Source organism: Solanum pennellii, chromosome 5 (genome assembly GCF_001406875.1).
Source record: "Solanum pennellii chromosome 5, SPENNV200".
Classification (NCBI taxonomy): Eukaryota; Viridiplantae; Streptophyta; class Magnoliopsida; order Solanales; family Solanaceae; genus Solanum; species Solanum pennellii.
The window spans coordinates 19,901,133-19,921,779 of record NC_028641.1 but is presented as its reverse complement, the minus strand read 5'-3'; positions in this window follow the sequence as shown (position 1 = coordinate 19,921,779).

Sequence of the window (20,647 nt, the reverse complement as noted above, 5' to 3'; positions counted from 1 at the left end):
TAGGAGTATCAAAGAAAAAAGTCGTAGTGTTTCTAAGTTTTTCAATATTCTCTTATTTTATATAGCTGGTTTGCCATTTTTGTCCAAATATGGTGTTTCATGACTTGTCTTACGTGACTAACAACTAGTTCGAATACTAATCTTTTCACCAACTCCTTATGACATTTTAATTTGGTGAACTTAAATATTAAAATTCTACATACTTAAAACCTTTTTTTTTTTTACTTGATAGTTGCCAAAAGAAAAAAAAAAGAGGGATAATGCTAGGGGATTTTATTTATTTATTTATTTTTGACAATCCAAGGTAATCATAAGTTGGACACAATTTTGAGAAAAATATAAATATCAACCAAAAGATAATTTGACTTTTCTGCTTTAATATTGATAAACAAATTTATATTTACTTTTATGCTTAAAGTAACACTAGAAGGACATGAATTTGATTAAAAAAATTACTTCAACATTTATATGATAATATTTTTTTATCATTGTTGCTTGTTTACACTCCTATGGTCATAGTAGGTAAAGTAGCATTTCGTATTTGACTTCAAAGTATTGGATTGGTATTTAATTGAGATTTTTTTTTTAAATATTTTTAAAAAATACATTTTAAAAGATACAAGGGGAATAGATGAGTAGATTGTAAGGTGAGAATTAAATTTTGACAGGTGAAATTTGTCAAAATCGGCCAATTGAATTATTAAGATTTTTTAAAAGAAATAAGTTGATGTAATTTTAACGGCTTTAAATTTATATTTATTGATAGCGTGGAATTTCAATACAATTAATGTAGCTTGATATTCTCTTTATTTCAATTTATGTGATATAATTTGTTTGGACATAAAAAATATGAAAAAACTTTGTAATGTTTCAAAACTATCCTCAAAATAAGTTAAGTTATAAATAGAAGAGTATACTTTTGTGATTTTTTGTCAAATAAGTTAGACCAAACATGTGTAAAATACTTTGTTTGTTCCTTTTAGACTAACTAAAAAAATGTATTTATATAAGGGAAAAGGGTCTGATATACCCCTCAACTTTATTATTTAGAGTTGATATACCCCTTGTTATGAAAGTGGCCCATATATACCCCTACTTGTAAACAAATGACTCACATATACCCTTTTCCTCTAACGGGAATGAAAAAAATAATAATTTTAATCTAAATTTTTATTATTTTTTTCTAAAAAATATAATACCATATGAGTAAATTTAATCCTCGTCAAACATATTTTTTTTTGACTTTTTTTGTTTCAATGACTAATTTATAATTATTATTTTGATAATCAAATTTATTAATGTTTCACTAATATTCTTGTAAAACTTATTGTATATGACCAAATTTTTTCTTCGAATACGAAACTAAATTACAATACACACAAAAAAAATAGTTTAATTTTTTTTCTTTAAACTAAGGAATGAAAGAAAAAAACAAAATAAGAATAAGAAACTCAAATAATTATAATAAAAGAAGTCAAAAAATAATTTATGTATGAAAAAAATTAAAATATACCTTGAACTTTGATAGAAGAATCATATATACCCCTAAATAATTTTTAAAAAAAATTAGAAGTAATAAATATAAATTTAAAACTAATCTTTTAACTTCCGTTAAATGAAGGGTATATGTGAGCCATTTTGTAACGGCAGGGGTATATGTGAGCCGTTTGTATAACGGTAAGGGCATATATGAGCCACTTTTAGAACGAGGGGTATATCAGCTTCAAATGACAAAGTTGAGGGGTATATCAGACACTTTTCCCTTTATATAAATTGAGACAAGAGAGGTTCATATTTATAAGACCAATTGATAATTATAGCAAAATACAGTAAAATTAGTTTATAAATAACCTAATTATATTGAAAATTTGAATACATTATAATTAAGTTTCTATTATAATGTACACTTAACTACTTAACTAAACAGGATTACTCTCTAGCCCCTACTTCGCATTTCATGTTTTGCATATTTCAAAGGGCAATTAGTCAAATCAAAGAAACTTGAGGGAATTTTCCTTTATGAATAAAAAGTCAATTTATTTTGGTCTTTGATTCTTCCTCTTTCTATTTTATTATTTGGTCTTGACTATGTTGGTGCAAAAATGTGTTTCGACAATATTTTCAACTGTATGTTTGGATGAGATTTTGTATCCAGCTGCTTGAATTAACTTCTTAATTTTAAATAAAAATTGGTTGGATTAAATGATTTACAGTTTTTTTTTTTTTAAAAAAATAATAATTGGAAGACTGAGCATGCTTAGCCAAACATTTTTTAAGCTAGAAACATGTTTTTCTTAGATCTGAGTAGTTTGGTCAATAAAAAAGTGTTTTCACGAGCTGATTCAATTTTTGAAATGGATTGTATCTTGGTCAGTTCAATTTAACCAATAAAAAAAATGCTTTTTCAACAAATTATAACTTGTCCAATAATTTAACACGAAATAAAGATGAGAGGAATCAAATTACTCATTGAGTGTAAAAATTATGCTTAGTGTAAAAATATAGCAAATACTCATAATTCGCAATCCTATCCGTTTGTCATTCTTATTTCTTTAGGTTTTGACGTTGTGAACCCAAAACTTAAAGTAATACTAAAACTTAAAGGGTAGAGTTAAGTAATGTTTATTGTGTAGGGTCCTTATAGTTATAATGTAATTTCATGATTATAGTAATATTTTTTATTTGACAATTGTGTATGACTAAAAATAAAATTAGTAAATTATTATATTTTTAATGGTTTACAGTTAATCCGATATTAAAAATCAATATCGAATTAATAAACTAATAATTTTTTTAATAAAACCACTAAATAACATATAACTCTATAACCCAATAACAATAAGCCAATAACACTTTTTTGATTCAATTTATCGATTGGTTCAATTTTTACCCACCCCTATTTTTGAATGGCTATAAAAAAGCTAAAAAATTTGTGTTCTTGAAAGAAGTAGAGGAAACAAATATTTTTTTTTAAAGATAAAAATATGCCTATCATAGATATATGCAAATACAAGCAATAAAAATGTACAATGTAAAATTTTTTCATTTGCTTGTATGCTTTTAGTTTAATAAGGAGTTTAAGAAAAATATAAAAAAAATATATTGTAACTAAGATAAATTAAATATTTTAATTTTAAATTAAGGATACGTAAAATATATATCAAAATATCTTTTGATATTATGACATAATTATATGATTTAAATTATAAATTTCTTTTGGAAGACAGATGCAAAATCTTTATCATATATTGGGGGTGATGATGAAGGAAAAATAGAAGTATGAAAAAGGGGTTGTTTGTCTGCCATTAACATGTCTAGAATGTTCAAAATTCAGAACCCTAAATCCTATTAGATACAATGTGTATAGAAATTAGACTAAAATTGGAAAATTGGTTGAGTTAGGAGCAGACAAACATGTTGTCCTTGCCGCCACTTATAATATTCTCCATTTTTCAAGTTACAAATTAAATAGTACTACTAATAACATTGGCCCTAGTAGTGGACTTGGACCACATGAAACCACCCACCCCCACATAACTACCTTTTTGGCCTTGTCTAGCCAACTTATACCTTTGACCCTCCAAAATATTAATATTGTTTCCTTCCCTATTAATTCTCTTCACTTGTTATGATAACTCATAGTTAGATCGATTAGTAAGACTTATTCGGATGGTTGAATATTGTAAATCAGAGATTTTAGTTTTTTATGATGGGTGAGAACTTTATTAATTCCTCTAGAGGTATTATAATAAGCTTGATTATTGATAATGAATAATTTTGTCATTTGAAAATTTATATTTTATCAAGATAAGAACTTTTGTGATGAAAAGTAGTTCATCAAATCTATTGTATCTAAAACATAAATATTACTAAATGTATACAGACACAATTTCATCATAAATTTTTGTAGTTAATGGTGTCAAAAAGATTATTAAGGTCAATGAAGCTAATGCCACACTAAATATTTAGTTTAATCAACGACGTCATTATTTATCTCTAATATTAAATATATCTCGTAGTTGAAAAAACATTATTTCGTTGCTTAAAACTAATCGTGGTTTGTCCCAATATGTATATATTAGTCATGACATCTTTACTTTTGCACAAATTTATAGTAAAAACGATCATATCATCACTAATTATTTTTATCTCATAATAACAAATTGTCACTATAGAGTGTCATAATATCGGTACTCGGTAGTCACAATTTTCATAAAATACAAAAATAATTTATAAGTATTAATCAGGAATTGAGGAACAAAGATTATTGTTGTCACTAATTTCATAGGGGTGTCAAAAGAATCAGAAAAATTGATCGAACCACTCGAACCTGATCGAACAGAATCAATTTAAAGCCATTTTTCAATAAAATTGAGGAATTTTAATCAAGTGTATAACTGTTTCGAACAATGGGATGATTTTTTTTTAATTTATAAAAAAATTGAAAAGTTTCCTAGATGAACCGAATTGTCACATCCCGAAATCACACTCTAGAAGTGAGGGTACAATCTCGGATTGTAACCGGCGTACTTGACCTCTCGGAGGTCTTATACAAGCCCTTTCATATCATTTATCGCATAAACATAGTGAAAAGTAGTGCGGAATTATAATTTTCGCAAAACATAATATAGTCTTCAAAAATCTCTTTCATATAAAAGTAATAGGAAATACTAAGTCTCAATCTCATCATCTTAAGACACAAGAATACTTGGGACACAACTCATACTTCAAAATACGAATATAGAAATACTTAGTCTATTACAATACTTTGAATGGAAACATAAAAGACATATATGCCCTCGAGTCAAGTGAGGACATACAACTTCTCTTGAATGATCTTCTAAGTCCAAGTCTTCTTCCAAAGGTCTTCACCTACCAAGAACTATATAGATAGATAAAAGCATGGAGTTAGTACAACCACATGTACTAAATATGTCATTATGCATAAAAATCATGAAAACGGACTTTTATTAGAAATATGTATCTTTTCATTTTAAAATCATATTATAATCATAAGAACAACATTTATCAACTTAGAAACACTTAAGATAACATTCAACCAAAAATCATAATTTTTGAAGCCACTTTACAGTGACCTCAACTCACTGTTACATTGAATTTCTTCACTGTACAGTGAAGTTGTGAACCTTCACTTTAGACACCCTTTATCATATAATTATCCCACTCAAATATATCCTAAGATTCACTTAAGTCACACAAAAAGAAACGGCCCATACACCCTCTCTAGATGTGCCTAAACGACCCTTAGGATTACTTATAACGAGTCACATACACACTTACAAGCATCATAAATATCAAGGTAAGATTATTCTACTAAAGATGACTCTAAGTTTCACTTGAGTGAGTTTTGAAGCGACCGCCCATACAATCTCTTACACACACACTTGAGAGATCCTATAGACTCCCTAGAATAGAATCATTCTCCTTAACACACCAACACATTGATGATATGACATTCTCCTTCCAAAAGATATCAAAATACCTACGTAAGTAAATCAAGAAGATAGCGTTCATATTGACCTCTTCAAGATTACCTAAATAGTCCTTAAGACTACCTAAGGCTTAGATCATGTCCACAACACCAAACATCTTCCCTAACTAGAGTCATCCTCAAGCCTTCCAAAGATAAGACATGAAGAGACCATCTCTTATGCCCTCTTCACACTTTAGGTAAGGAATCCTTAAGTCACATTAGATTAGGTACTTATTTATTTACATACTTCTTAACATAAGTCATTAGTTCATTAAGACTCATACATCACATAAAGGACATTCAAGTAATGGTCTTGAACAAGACTTAGGAACTCCAAATAACACCTTCAAAGTCTATTGTGCATTGTCTAGATAGCGTCCCATACCACCACCTAAACCTCATAAACTTCTCTAATGCTAATATGTATTCCATATGATGAGAATAGGCAATAACCTACATAGACCATGATATCAAGACATGGAATCCGGAGTTCTATCCTACTCTGATGAGGTTGTTCTACTTGCCAAGGGTAAAAGTTTGACACATCCCATGTAGGCACATGGTTAAGGAATATGAAGGGCATACTTTGTAATCTAGTCTCATACTTAACTAGAACTACTTTCCCTTGCCATACTCACTCGGTTCTAGCCTTCTTTCTCATAGAGTAATTCACACATTAGGTTCACATAAGAGGGTTCCATAACAAATTCATAACCCAATCACATTTACCCTACCAAAGAAGGTCCACTAAGGCTACCTTACAATGGAGACAAGAAAATCATGATGACTTTCCTAAGGATTAATATGATGCCGCTCCATCCAATTAACCTTAAGCCTATCATCCCTTTACTTTTAAGGATACCATTACAGCTTACAACTTCAACAATCTTAACATTACCATTAAATCAACGTTTTCATATGAAAGACTCTCTTAAGTTCATTATGGTCACATGTCATTCATACATTCAAGACTAAGAGTTCTAACACCCTAAATAAAGACATTACATAGTGGTAATCATATATATATCAAGAAAGGGACACAAGTCAACCAAGACGAGACACTACATACTTCACTTTTAACTCATAATGCAAGTCATTCTAGAAGCACCTAGAAACAACCCTAACATCTTAAATCCATCTTATATACTATCATAACATCATCAATGTAATCAACATAGACTCACATAACCAAGTAGGAATAACCAAGACTCAACTCCAGCACTACACACATAATGTCAAAGGCATAGTCTAACATGGTCACCTAAGACAACATGAATAGAAGAATAAATAAATGACTCCACATGTAGATAGATATTGTCATGCTTTACATAATCAAACTACACAAATAGTCATATTATTTCATTGTCAACAAGGCCAAGATCAACATATTGCATAAAATAACGCCGCCAAGGCCACATCCATTGCAAGTAAAACACATAACATCGCCACCATAAGTGGACCATATCAATATCAGTAGAATCAAAGTATAAATAGCATAAAATTAAAGGAAATAGGGCAGCATACCCCCACATCATCCTCAACACTTCAATCCAAAGTCAATTTACTCAATCGATAACACAAGACCCTTACCTAAGGCCATAACCAACAATTCAACATAAAAACTACCATAATAAATGAACTAGGTAAAAATCAATGTAAATTCATCAATCTAATACAACCTAGATATCGATTTACTACAATTATTACATCAATGAATAACCCACATAACACTACATAAGAATTCATTAACATTAGATCAATATCAAGTAGCCCAAACTTAGTCAAAATCTTGGGTTCATCCAAGTCATGGGTTCATAGGTAATTTAGATTAAAACCATTAATAAAATATCAATCATTATTCAGTGTTTAGAAATCATTTATGCAAGAACCCATGGTAGAATCATGAAATTGGACAATTCAACTTTAGAAGCTTTGAAAACATCTTGAGAATTGGGCTCCTTGATGAAGAGAGTTTCAAGGATCAATATCCATACATCAATGATGATAATTCTTCACTTTGATGAAGAATTTCCACTCAAAACGTCACCTTCAAGCTGTTCCTTGATTTGGACTTCAATGAAGACTTTGAGATTTCCTAAGGGATTTTGGGGTTCTTGATTTGGAAGAATGAATTATTCAATGTGTTTAACACTTATATACACATTTAAAATTCCCAATATACCCCTTAGAAACCTACAAAGTCTATTTTTGAAAGTGGGGTGAATTTACATATTCACCCCTAGCTTGGCAGTGAAACTGCACACAGGGACATGACCATCGACGGACCGTTTGTCCACAAACGGACCGTCTTGTCTCTCCGTTGGTTGGGTCAGCGACTTTCCAAGGTTCCTCATCCTTCCCCCAGACTAATTCTCAGCCTACGAGACCATTTACGCCCCGTACTTTGACCAACGGACCGTCCTTTGGACCGTGGTCTGGGACAATGAACTTGCCAACGACGAACTGCCCATCGACGGGACGTAGGTCCACTTACGGGCCGTCCTGTCCTTCGTCGATGGGTTTAGAGACTTGGGAGACGTAGAATATACACCCAGTCTAAGTACCTACCCACTCCCATCATCAACGGACCGTAGACCAGGCCACTGACCGTCGATTGGCTTACGTAGGTGAGGCTGCCTTGGGCAGTCTTTGCCATCAACTTTGATCCTTTCTCAAGGAACCTTGGTTGGTCCTTGGGGATAATTTCCCGGACGTTTCCAACCCAAATAAGATCATCTATGAGTTTAAAACCTCTCACATAAATTTCATCCAAAACGAACACGTAAAACTCGACGAAACACGCTTAGACACACAAGGTCATTTCAAGGCACATCTTTCGAACGTCATGGACGTTTGACCTCCAAGCTCCACGAAAATTGACACACTTACTATACATGCTATAATAACTCATTTATATACCTTAAAATTTCATGAATCACAGAATAACACATAAAATCACATATGAGGCACATACATGACTTAGTCGTCCAATATCTTAGTCGTCCCTTGACGTTTGACTTCCAATACACCTAATACTTTAGCTAATACCTCTATAACATATATTAGACCTATTTAGGACCTTAGACGATCAATACTAACATGTTAGTCTCTAGTTCACCTAAGTCATTTTTGGGGTCTTACACGAAGAACCTTACGTGCATCTAAATATATTTTATATTAACAATATGTTAAATTTGTATATAAATATATTTTAAATACTTTCAAATATAAATTTTATCTAGGTCCTAGACCTCTAGTGACTAGACAACTTTGGGTATTGCTCTTTAATTAATTAAGTTTAAAATTAAAAGATACTTATAGATATTATATTGAATAATTTGAAAAGATTTATGCAAGCACTCCTATTAATTGTCTAAGATAAAACAATATTTATAATATTGTAAAACTGTAACAACCCGATTCTGTCGTTATGGAAAAGTCAATGAAGAAACAATTGGGGCCAAAAAACTCTTTCATAGTAACTTGGAATTACCCAACCTAGTCCTGATTTGGAAGAAATAAGATTCATTAAGGTGTAGGTAATAATAATGAATAAGAAATATAATTGTGAATTTTATTAGATGAGTGGATAGATAAGAGGATAACGAACCCGCACCACTTTACGAAATCAATCTTGGACGAGTAGAACTCCATAAAATGGTATTTTCTTGAAGGGGTACATTTATCTCCGCTGGGCCGCTAAAGCGGCGCCGCTGCAGCGGGATGGGTCTGCTGGGGCGGGCCACACGCTTGATAAAGTCGATAATAAACCCTAAAACGATCATATTTGATATTTTTCAAATTTTATAGCTAAGAAGGCGACCTCAGACGAGTTCATAATAGTTTTCACCATTTTTTAGGCTAAAGGTAAGGTATTTATCTCCCCGAATTCATTTTTTGATTTGTAGAACCAATTTTCTTGTGTTATTATCGATGGAGAATGATTTTAAAATATGGTGGAAAAATTCCTAACTTGGGTATTTTGATCTTAGGTTTGGTCTAGGGTTATTGGGTTTATTATAATACGAATAATTAGACCTTTGATTGCTGATCCTTGCGTATATTAATTGTTGTAGACCTAGAACAAGCGGAAAAAGTTCGAAAAAGGAAGATTCAAGTGCGTTAAGGGATTTATGATTGGATTCGAGGTAGGTGATGATTGTGATTTCATGTTAGTGTGACATATTTTTGTTATTGCTTCATTATAATGAATTTAAGTATGAGAATGTTGCATTACTGATCACACACTATGTAAATGAGTATGAACGAATAATTGTAAGCCATGAAACACCTTTTGTTGTATGATCTTGATAATGTGATTGGATCGGATTGTCACATTCTAACAGGCTAATAGTTTGACTTTGGGTTTCGTGAAAGGACCAACTACTTGTGATAATTGTACTCATTGTGTACGGACTATAACTTATGAGTTCTCAAAGAGTTCTACTTAGTGTGAATGATGGAACGAGACTGCATTCATGCATTGTACAAGTAGACTTTAAGAGTGGTTGTGGTTTGGTTCTTTTATGCTATGAAGATTGTGTAAATCAATGTTGTTGATATTCGATATGTTACGTGGTTATATTGTTGTAATTACTTGTATATGTTTCACTTATGGCATAGCCGCATGATCCTACCAGTACAGGTGGATTGTGTACTGATTCTACACTTGCTATTATTTTTGTAGAGTACAGGGCATCTTCCGGCGGCTATTGTTAGACCTCATTTACAAGATCACTGACCTTTTCGAATTCAAGGGTGAGCTAGTTCTTCCGGGCTGCCTAAAGTTTTCCTTGTTTAAGTCCACTCTCTTAAGATTCAAACTATTATTTAAGATGTTATTTAGTTTTGGGGTTGTACCCCTTGTTCTTAGACTTGTCGTTATTAGAGTTTTGGTACATTGACTTTCAAGTTCTAGGTGCATTTTGTGTATTGTTTTAGTTTTTTTAACTTGCTTCCGTAACTTAAATACCTTAGTTTAAAATTATTTGTTTTAGTTGGATGGTAGTAGTGTTTCTCTCACCAAAGTGTTAGTGTGGGTGCCAATCACGATGGTTTGGCTCATGACAAGTTAGTATCAGCGCCTAGATTCGTAGATGTCTTTGTACCAAAACAATTTTAGTAGATTCTTGCGGAATGGTACGAAGACGTCCATACTTTTCTTTGAGAGGCTATAGTACTTCAGAAAAAAATTCACTTCTTTCTAAACCTTCGTGCTATGACTTGAATCCAATTGATATCTGAGTGATACAAATTGGTATCTTTCCTCCTTCACTCTATGGTCAAAACTAGAACAACAGAAGTGGTAATACATCACTAGCAAGAGAGAAATCTTGATATACATCACTAGCAAGATAGAAATCTTGATGTGCATTGCGCCCAACTAATAATCGTGTGAATGTCTAGGTGTATCCTAGGGATGTGTGGATTATGGTGTTGAATTAATAAGAATGAGTTGAATTATGTCCTTAAGATTTACTAGGGGGTAGACAATGATTAACCTAGTTATGAGAATTACTCTAAAAATTGCTAAGTAAAACTGGGAACCTTTGAAAAAATAAGAAATGAGAAAATCCCAGAAAAATTAGTTAGCCTGGGATTTGTTTCCGCTTTGGCCGCTGGAGTGGGATTATTATTACCAGGGCGATGCGGCTGGAGCGAGATTTCCCCTGCTAGAGCGGGACAAGGCAAGACAAAATCTCAGCCCTGTTTTTCTAGTCAAAATTATGGACCTTGAATTTTACCTCCGTGTTCAACAATCAAATATAAGTTATAAGGTGAGTTATAAATTATCGAAAAATTTGGCAAATGAGGGTCGGATATAGTGATCACAGGTACTATATTGTTGTGATCGAATAGATAATATGTTGTTTGATCCGGGTTCTACTTATTCAAACGTGTCAGTTCAATTTTTGTGGGATTTGATGGGGTTTATGATGTACTTGATGCCCTCATCCATGTTTCTACCCTAGTTAAGAAGTCTGTTATAGTCACACATGTGCATTGTGTTGTCATGTTGTGTGGTGGATTCTCAGATTTTGGTTGATTTTTTTATGCTTGATATGACTGACTTGATATAATCTTAGCTTTACTTGGTTGTCCCCCTATTATAATGGTCTTAATTGTAATTCCAGGTCGATAACTCTAGAGATCCTCGGTAGGGAAAGATTAGAGTGGAAAAGGGTGTACAAGCCTAAGATAGGTAAGATCATATCCTTCATTCGGGCTAGAAAAATGGTAGTGCAGGATTGTTTGGCGTAATTGGATCATATTCGGGATGTGGAGATCGAATTTCCCTCTATTGAGTCTATTCATGCATTGTTAGAATTGAGAGAGATTAAAGATTAAATCCAAGAGCTTCTTGGTAAAGGTTTCATCCGTCCTAGTGTTTTCTCGTGGGGTGCTCCTGCCTTTTTTTGTTAAAAATAAAGAGGGGCAGTATGAGGACTAGTGATTTTTTATGTTAATACATAAGGGAGTGTATTAGTACCGGAATGACAAACTTATGGATAAAGAAACTTCTATTGAGTATACTTTGGTGAAAGCAATTGACGAATCTAGTTAGAAAGTGCGTATCAAGATTGGGTTAGTTTTTTATATTTGTTGAGTATACATGAGTTTGAGGTGTTATGTCGATGTAAATGTTGACTTGTAGAGATAGTCAGGGCTGACTTAGCATAATGGTAATAAGAGTTTTTAGTACATTGTGACGGGATGCAACTATATAATAAGATTGTGGCTAAGTGAATTTGGTGTAGTAATTATGACTTGTGAATATCTAAGATTGTATATTTCTAATATTTGGTGAGTAACATTGTTGTATGTGAAGTTTTAAGAGTTCGTGGGACACCACTCATATAGAGTTTTAAGGATAACAGTATAGTGGGATTGTAACACCCAGGAAGCACCCCCTAGATGTTACAAGGCGTACTTGACCTCTCGGAGGTCGTGTACGAGCCTCTTAGCTTTCATTCATCATATAGGTATAAAAAGTAGTGCAAAATTAAAACTTTTCACAATATAGTCAATAAGAAACTCTTTCATAAAATGTAAGGAACAAAGTCTCATCATCATAAGCCATCTTAAACACGTCTTATTATCATAAGGTCACGACCCTTACCTAGAAAAGAACTAATAGTCTATTACAAGTCTTTGATAGAAAGAAAATTAGAAACATAGTCCATGTCCTAGAACATATGAGGACATACTGATCTTGAGAGAACTCTATTTCCCAAGCTTCAATTTCTACAAATCTTCACTTCCTTTCACCTATACTTTTAGAAATAGAGAGGAATATGAAGTTACTAAAAATAATGCACTAAGTATTACAATATGCAAAAACATGCTTTAAACCAGACATTTTTTAGTTTAAATATATTTTTCATGCTATTTTAGTAAAACCTCATGAATCAAGTGTACAAGAAATCATATAAGTCATCATTAGCATACATGGTAATACTTTCATGATTCTCAACATATAGCCATTTTCATTAAGAATACCATTATTCACTTAGACCCTCCCAAAATTTATCCTAAGATCCGACTAGGTAAGACATGAAGAGACCGCCCATAAAACCTCTTCATATACACCTAAGTGATACTTAAGACTACCAAAGACAAGGATACTTCATATCATAAGTTAATATGTATTACTATAGGAAATATTCATGCATTTAAGAACTTCACATAAAGACCTTCCTCTAAGACAACCCCCAAGTTACACTAGTGCAATGTGAAAGTAGCATCCCATACTACTACTCCCACTTAGTATTCCTTATGAATCAGCGACTGGGCACATCACATTCAATCATCTAATAACCTTCTCAACATTAGACATAAGATCAACATGCTTCATTAACATTAGACATCTATTCAACATACTTCATTAACATTATATAGTAACTCATTCATTCACTTTCATTACAAGGACACACCAAGACTCCCTCCAAATGTCTACTTGTGCAATGCATAGATGTCGTCCCATTCCACCACCTACCCTTAGTAGTACATTTTTAGAAAGACATAGTTCATTACATTTATTTATGGGGCCTAGCTTTAACCGAGATAGATCATGAGAGCTTGACATCCTGGTATTAACCCTTGCCGGATGAGGGATCCCCACTTGCCTAAGGTAGGGTTATTCTCTTAGCATTTATATGGATCATCAATAGCTAAACCTATGCAGGCGCATAGTTAAGAGATAAGAATATTGGTTCTAAGTACTATATCTCAAATCACGAAGAGTAGTCATCTCAAGAGGTACATTGGATACAACATCTCTACTCACGAAGAGTATCTACCCGTTCTTCAGATTCTCTCTGTGCTAAGCATAAATCCCCATGGCGTTTTTGACATTCATTAGCTATAGGTTAAGATATTTCTACCAAGTACTACATCTCAATTCATGAAGAGTATTTATCTCAACATATCATTCATTCATTGGAAAAATCTTGTGAATAGTGAGGTTGATACTAGAAACTACATCTCAACTCACGACGAGTGTCAACCCCAAGACCCCATATTCGTTAATTGATGTTTTATTATTGAAAACCCTTTCAGTAGACTCTCATTCATTACATTTTCATTAGCTTTATTAATTCATTACGTGTGTGTGAGTATATGATATAAATCCTTTCACATAATTACCATCATTGGTAACATTGTCTCCTAATCATGATCATACTACATTCATCATAATTCCCACACTATCATGCTTCACATTCACATCATACTTCAATTAGACATATTATCTTCATGATACCCATTCATAACTTCATAAGACATCACTATATATATGCTTCATGACTTTACTTTCCTACACATTCAATGTCGTCAAGGACATAATCCCAATTAACATATGCATTCATGTACATCAAGTAAACACCGCCACAATAAATGGAACATACTACACAAGATCAATTCAAAAAGACTAGAACAATTTAGTTCAACTTACCCTTCATCCAAGTATTTATCACATTTAATCAATTCTCCAATAATTAATCATAATTAGGCATAATTGGTAGTTGATAATCATAATACAACACAATATAAACATAATTCTAACAATATTCAATCAAATTCATCATACCTAATTCAGAAACAAAAATTAGAGAATTAGGGTGATCATGGGATCATGAAATTTTTTTAATCATATATTCATCAATTAACATTGAAAATATCATTCTTCATCCATTAAAACCTTTTGATTCAAGAACCCATGCTTAGATTTCGCATTGGAACTTTTAGGATTTTGAAACCTTTTTGAAAAAAGCCTTTGAATTGGCTCCTTGAATGAACGAAGAATCAAGTATGAATTACCATACCTTATTTGATAGAAAGCCCAGGAAATTAGGGTTGAAAACTTAGAGAATTTGACCTTCTTCCATGGAGTTTCAAATCTTCATCAATGGAGGTTTTAAGAGAAAGAGAATGGAGAGCTTTTTTTTTTTTTGAACTTGAGAGTTTTATTTTTATTGGTGAATTGGGGTTAAAAATGACTCAAAAATCGTTTATAATAAATCCCAAAAGTACCCAAAACACCCCTACACTAATTGGACCTTTTAGCTAAGTCTAATTTGACTTTAGAACAATACGACCAAATTTGGGACATGGTTGCGCGTCGCAGGCACACTTCAAAATCTTGGTTATGGAATTAATTTTGTTGCAGATTGGTTCTTGGCAAGCCTGCATCGCAAGGCAAAATACGCAATGTTGGCAGCCTTTTTGCCATACCTTGGGTCCTTCTCAAGAACCCTTTGGTTGTTTCTTGGGGAGTCGTGCCCCAACATTTTGACCCTAAAAATGTCCCTCTAGGTGTTAGGGTCATCCACACTGATTTTAGACTCCAAAACACCTAAAAATATGCACATCAAACGAGGACACACTAGCACACAACCAAGGCTAGTTTCCGGACGTCTTGGTCGTTCTTTGACATTCAACTTCTATACTCTTTAAGACACACCCCTTAAGATATTCTTTATAATTTTGATACCTTATTAACCCATAACCCATATGATGGGATCTATCTTGTCCTATTTCATTTTGAGGGTTGTAAGAGGAATTTAGTACAACCTTTAACGAGATGGAAAAAACATTGTATTGATTGGAAAGTCTAAAGAGATATCCTTAGAGGTGTAGATAATTTGGTGCAGAGATGATTAATTTCATTAGTGTTGTTTTATCTGTGGTAATAGTGTCACAAGACGATCAGATTAGTTATAAACTATTGGATAAGACTTGACAAAGGAGTATACAAACACTACCTCGAAGGTGATGAAAAGTTCCTTGTTTGTTTCTGTCGCGCCCCATTTTTCACAAAACGGGCTTTGTGCACGACCTAACAACTCTTTTGGGATTTTAAGTTTGGAGTCCCCACCTAACGAATTAAGGCGCGTTAGGGCACCTATCTAGCCTAACTAAGTCTAGCTAAGATCAACGAGCCAGAGATCAGGGTAAAAGTTCAAATTACCTCGACGGGAATGTGTTAGGCATCCCTCGAGGTCCACAAATATGGGTCCCGGCCGTATCTCATGCAATCTAGGTGGGGGTTACAAGTAGAAAATAAGGTCACTTCATTTATTAATTTATTTAAGCTTGCTAAATGATAACAAATATAAAACAATTAAGACTATTTTATTATTTTTTATTAATTTAGACATGCAAGGCTAGGTGATAGCAATAAATAAACAATCAAGTTTATTTTTTATTCATTTTAACATACGAGACTATGTGTTAAATAAATCGAACAAATAGCTCGTATTATTATTTTAATTAATATTTCAATAGGAGAGACTAAATGATAACAATAAAATAGGTATACTAAACAATTAATAAAGAGATAAGCGAGAGGATAGAAAAGAGACAGATAAATAAGCAAAACAATTTTATTATTTTTTATTTGAATCTACCCCAAATAAATATAATTTAAAACAAACAAGTAAAGGGATAAAAGGGAAGGGAGACTCTAAGAGGCTTTTGGATCAGCACTCGACTTTTCTTTTATTTTTTGATAGGTTGCCGTATAGTGACAGAAAAAACTAAAGTTTGTCTTTCAAGCCTGAGTCGATGTCATCATCTCCGTAGGGCCAACTACCCCTACCCAACCACCTCATGCATAACGTACCTAAAAGGTGCCTAATCGTCCCAACTTAATGTCCAAGAGGCATTGGACTCTTAAAGGGTGAGTTTAGACAAAATACAATATAAGGCCTTCCTAGACACTAAGTCAAACAATAAGGCAAACAAGACGGTTATTTTAGCAATACAAGTCTCAATTTGGCCTCTAAAAATCAATTAGACATGCTTGCAAACAACACATAACTGTGAAAGGTTCTCATGCTAAGTTTGTGAACATACAAAGTTATAATAACAAAACGAAGATTAATTATGAGGAAAAAAATATGACATGAATGTAAATTTTAGTGTTAACTTTAAAGTGAGCAACAATTAGTGACATGATAGATTTTATTTTATTTCCAAATGGCAAAGGACTGTGATCTCACATGCATATGTATTATAAAACAACAGAAAAAATTAACTATCAATGCAAAAATAGGACAATAGATTATTATTTATCTACGCAGAAAATTTATTTTAAGAACAACAATAGATTTATAATTGCTTCATCTATAAGAGTTGCTTTAGAGTTATACACATATTTTAACAAAAATAACAAATGAAAATATACACAATATTAAAATAAACAAAGCTTTTTTCAAAATTTCTTCTAGGCCACTCTTCATCATCTTGAACTTTAAGCCCAAAACCTGTTAGAATAAGTGAGGTAACACGTATACAATGAAAGAATGATTGTAATGTAAAATATTCATAGTAACAAATTTCTCTCATATATACATATATAAACAATGCACATAAGAAATAAAAAGGACAAAACATAGGTGATATACCGTGGTTTCACGGTATTATTAATACTTTTTCCTTAAGTTTAGTGTGTCCAAAAGCCTTTTTGTGCTAATTTTTATATAAGTTTCTCCCTATTTGCAGGAAATCTGTCCAAAGATGAATGCGGAGGTTTTTGAGCGAAGAAATGCAGAAGAGACCACCTACGGAGCTTGTGACGATTCGTCATGCTCGTGACGGTCCGTAGGTGGCAGCGTAGTGCAGCTGATGAAGGAAGATGGGGAAGTCTGACCAAGTGTGGGGTTACGGAAAGCGTGACGGACCGTCGTAGCCATGACGGTCCGTCCTGCAGGTTCGTCATGAAGATCAGAGAAGTAGTCCTAGTACTCATATTCCAAGAGTTCAAGTGTTTTGGAACGGAGACCCTCGACGGACCGTTGTGCCTCTGACGATCCGTCATAGCTGCCGTCGAGGGTAATGAAGAGAGCAGCAGAAGAAAATTGCACAAGTATGGGACGATGGAATCCATGACGGCCCGTCGTGACCACGACGATCCGTCGCGAGGTCCGTTGACCCAGCCGCGTTTTGACAGATTTCCAACAAATAGATTCCTTGTTTAATTAGGTTTTTATTTTCTATAAATAGTTCGAAAACCCTCGTTTTTGAGGTTAGACTCTGGATTATTTGGTTAGGCCCTTGATTATTGTTAGACTCTTGATTATTTTTTAGACCTGTTGTGAGATTCTTGATTATTTTGAGATTCTTGTAATTGATTATTGGTGATATTTGTTGATTAATCAAGCAAACTTTCAGATTTTACTCTTTCTCATTGAAGTAAGTACATGAATTCTTATACCATATATTTGAATATTGTGATTATGACTATGGGTAACTAAACTCCATAACTAGGGTTGTGGGAACCATAGGCAAATAATGAGGTAAAACCTAACTAAAATAACAATTCTAGAATAGTGTCTTGCATGTATTGATAATTCTTTCGCTTAGAAGTCTTTTTAACGGATGGCCAACGTTAGAACTCGCCTTAATGCTACTTGCCGGACCAAGGAGGTAGATAATAGGAAAAGAATTATCAACATAGATTTAGTGTATACTATCTAATAGGCTAGTATTGATTGGTACGAGGTAATAACTTAGTCAAATATCGAATACGATGCTTAATATGAGGTAAAGATAAAGGTTAGGATAGAAACACATGTAGCCGGACCAAGGTGCGGAGAGAAATTTTCTAGATGCCGGACCAAGAATTTAGAAATAGATAACTTATCACTTTGCATGCAAGATACTAGGAAAGAATTGTTATAGTTAGACTTATCAAGTTATGAACCTGTGGGGAACACGTAAACCCTAGTTACTTTCATTAATTGATTAAACTCCAACATTTGAAGCTGTTAAGTGTCTCTTTCAATTTCGCTAGTTATTTTCATTTATTTAGAAATAGAAAACCCCCTTTTTATCATTTTTGCTTTCCAAGGAAGTAATTGACTGAACAATACTAATAATAGATTGAAGTTAAGTCTAAACTATTTTCCTCGTGGGAACGATCCCAACCTCACTAGTTGGGTTATTTACTTGACACGACCGCTTTACTTCTTATTTGAGAAGCATGTTTGAGCGTATCAAATTTTGGTGCCGCTGCCGGGGAAAGTAGATTTTAGATTAACTTAAACTTATTACTATAGTTTAGTTGATATTTTCTTGATTTTACTTTGTTTTATTGTTTTTGATTCGTGCAGAACCACCCTCCTTGTATGCCAAATACACGGAGAGGAAGAGAATCCCTGTTTCCCTACGATCACGAATTAGGGCGTACACAACGCAACATGAATAGAAACTTGGGAATTAATGATGATGATCCAAACCAGAACATCCCAGCTCCGATTGATGTTCATGGTTAGCTGTTACCCGATGCTCCGGGTGAACACCAACAGAGGGGACAAAATCCCGCTCCACGGCCCCAAGCATACTACAGAGGCTATGACAACATAGCAGACTCTGATGGGCCACTTGTCTTGCCTCCTCTACCACCAGGCCACACCTTCGTAGTAACTAGTAGCCTGATGCAAATGCTCACTGCCAGAGGTTTGTTTTCAGGGCTACCTTCTGAGGATCCACATGCCCATATAACTAAGGTAAAGGCAGTGTGTAAAAGCTGTGTAGGGAGGCCTGACTTGGACTTGGATGTAATAGGGCTTAGAGTGTTTCCTCTCTCACTGACGGGAGAGGCTGCTATATGGTTCAGTGAGCTCCCTTACAACTTAATTTTCACTTGGAACCAACTAAGGGATGTTTTCTTAGCACGCTACTATCCGGTCTCCAAGAAACTAAAACACAAAGACAGAGTGAACAACTTTGTGGCACTACCAGGAGAGTCAGTTAGTAGTTCTTGGGATAGATTCACCTCGTTCTTGAGAAGTGTCCCAAATCACCGTATAGATGATGAGTCACTGAAGGAATACTTCTATCGGGGACAGGATGATAATAATAAGGAGGTGTTGGACACTATAGCAGGTGGATCTTATGGGGAGTGTCCTTATGCTGAGATTGCTGAAAAAGTAGAGAAAATCTCCCGGAATAATAAAGCTTGGAGTACTAGGAAGTCAGATACCGGGAGAAATACCTTCGCAGTGCAGTCCACTCACAACCCAGCCACAGATGAGATTCGTGAAGAAATGACTCAGATGAGAACTGAGCTTGGGTTGGTACTAAAACATGTCACTGGGGGTGCAGAAAAGATAAATGCAGTCAACTACTTGTCGAAACCACCGCCACAAAATGATGAGTGCTATTATGAAGAGGATTCTTATGCGGTAAATGAGCACACGGGGTGTTTCCGACCAAGTGCCCAAGGCTCTAATCAGTAGAATTGGCGCCAAGGTCAAGTAAACCAAGGTCAGAACTATGGTAACTACAACCGTGAGGGTCATTATGTCCGAGATGGAAACTACAACCGCGACAACAACTTCAACAGGGGTATCTATGGTAATAGAAATGACAGGAATGGGCCCTATGTTCCTCCTCAAAATCGTGAAGTTACTCCTAGGTATGGTAGAGGTAGTATGGCGCGAGTTGAGGATATGTTGCATAGAATGATGAGGAGGTTCGATGCTAGTGATGAGCACGATAAAGAGTTGAGGAATGATTTAGCGAGTATTAGGAAAAAAGTCGATACACATGCAATATCGATTAAGCAACTTAGTTACAATTGGCCCAATTATCTACGACTGTGAACACACGGCAACCGGGCACTCTTCCTAGCAACATTGTCCAAAATTT